A 2,500-nucleotide genomic window follows, 5' to 3' on the forward strand; every position below is an offset into this window, starting at 1 on the left:
GAAGGGTTTATGGAGGTCAGAAGGTTGATGGCCAGAGTCTTCACTATTTTAATCTCCACATAAGTTTTTGAAGCTGAATCGCCCAATAGTAAGCAGAATGAATATGAAAACGCGTCATGGTACTGAAGAGGTTAAGTCAAATCTAGTTAGCGAAGTTCCACCAAAGAGGGAATAAATCATGAAAGTCCGTAAAGAAAGTAATATCATCGTTTTTAGAGTCTGATAAACACGTCTTCTCAATAAAATAAAAAATAGTTAGCGAAGTCCATAAAAGAAAATAAATGTTGTTGTTTTTTTATTTACATTGAAATTAACACACATTGATCTCATTTAACACAATCCAACACCTTATCACAGCCTCGAAAACTCCGTCCTCAACAAAAATAAATCTTTTTTTTTTTTTTTTGTTAGAATGAGATCAACACATATGGTCTCATTTAACACAATCGAACACCTTATCACACCCTGAAGTCTCATTTAATACAATCCAACACCTTATTACTCCTTCAAGTCCCCTAAAATTCCATCCTCAACAAAAATAAACGTCTTTTTTTTTGGTTAGAATGAGATAACACACATTGGTCTCATTTAACACAATGGAACACCTCAAGTCTCCAAAAAACATTGAATCCCACGCGAAGTCTTAAGTGGAGAAAAAAATAATAATAATCTGGTGCCGAATCATGTCAACGCTCAGACTTCAATAAAAAAAACCAGCCCGCTTCTTTCGTATAACCAGTCACTAGGTTCAAAATTCCCTAAGTCGTCCAATTAATTAACGTGAGAGAGTGAATCACGAATGGCGCCAGAAATAAACACTTTTTAGCGCAATGCAAAGTCACTGAGATTAATTCGACACAAGTATCCTTTTAAAATCCAGTCGACACAAGCACAGCCTCCTGGTGTTTTCAGTCAAGTCAACCCTGAGCACTACTCACGAAAGCAAGGAGGATTCACTCACGATTATTCAACATGTAACTCACGACTCACGAATCACAATTTATGACTCATGGTTCACGACTCACAACTGGCGACTCACGACTTTGATTATTCTACACTCACACCTCACAACTCAAAAATCAGCTTAGGACTCACAGCTCCTTCATAATTCCTTCTCACTCACGACTCACGACTCACGACTCACGACTTTAATTTTTTCTGACTCACGACTCACGACTTTAATTCTTTCTCACTCACGACTCACTACTCACGACTTTGATTTTTCCTCTTTCACGATTCATTACTCACGACTTTGATCAGGTTTTTCTCATTCACGACTCACGACTCTGATCCTTTCTCACTCACGACTTAATCCTTTCTCACTCACGACTCACGACTTTGATCCTTTCTCACTCACGACTTGACTTTAATCCTTACTCACGACTCACGACAATCCTTTCTCACTCACGACTCGACTTTAATCCTCACTCACAACTTCAATCCTCACTCACGACTCACCTGAGGAAGGGTCTGGAGGTCCTGTCGCGGTACCACAGGACGAGACTCATGTGGTCTCCAGGGTGCCTCGCCTCGGGGTGTCCACAGGGGAGGCGAGCCGTGTCCCCCTGTGCCACCCTCACCACCACCAGAGGACCTGAGGGAGAGAGGAAGGCAGGTGTAAACAGGTGACCATGAGGATCAGAGAAGAGTGTTACGGCATGTGGGGTGGAAGAAAGAGGGTTGTTGGATCTGGTTTAAGAGTGTTAGATAAAGTGTTATAGCATGTAGGTATGAAAAAATAAAGAGGGTTTGATTGTTTAGTATGGAATTTGGCTGATCGTAGAGTGAAATAAATCGTGTATTATGGAATGGGAAGACGAAAAAATAAAGGGTTGGATTGTTTTTCACGACTGGAGGATCGAAGAGTGTGTTAAGCCGTGTATTAATGAAGGGGGATATTAACGAGGGAAAGCGAAATTGTATCAAATCATGCGGAGAACATACAAAAGACTAAAATCCTGCATTATAGAAGGGAAACATATACACAGCGTTACTAAATCATACATTATAGCTCTGGAGGATTAAAGAAAACAAGGTCAGATGATTTATTACCGAATGGAGAATCGGAAACACTACTAAATCGTAAAGAGGTTTAGATCCTGTACCATAGCGAGGAAGACGGTGCAATACGATCCAATCCTTTCCATTACTCCTCCTGGCAACAAAAGAACACGATACAAGACAAGCTGTTGGAAAATACGAATCTGGTAGGCCTATACGTGGCTCTTCCTGGAGACAGAGACGAGGGAATGGGGTGTTGGTGAGAGACGAGTGAAGAGGAAGTGAAAGAGAAGAAAAAAAATCAAAGTTGTGAGAAAAATGGGAGAATCTGATAGTAAATGGAGGCAGTGGAAGAAAGTGGTACAGAATAGAGAGAGAGAGAGAGAGAGAGAGAGAGAGAGAGAGAGAGAGAGAGAGAGAGAGAGAGAGAGAGAGAGTGTCGGGGAGATAAATGGGTGAGTGTACGTAGAGTGAGGGACAGGAAAGGGAGAAATAGAGA

At 41.1% G+C, this 2,500-nt stretch overlaps 1 pseudogene; it reads right to left on the bottom strand.

The window, feature by feature from the left end:
* The window catches only part of LOC123505759, a 390,503-nt pseudogene that overhangs the window by 110,782 nt on the left and 277,221 nt on the right, over positions 1-2,500 (bottom strand).

This window comes from Portunus trituberculatus, chromosome 18 (assembly GCF_017591435.1).
Source record: "Portunus trituberculatus isolate SZX2019 chromosome 18, ASM1759143v1, whole genome shotgun sequence".
Taxonomy (NCBI): Eukaryota; Metazoa; Arthropoda; class Malacostraca; order Decapoda; family Portunidae; genus Portunus; species Portunus trituberculatus.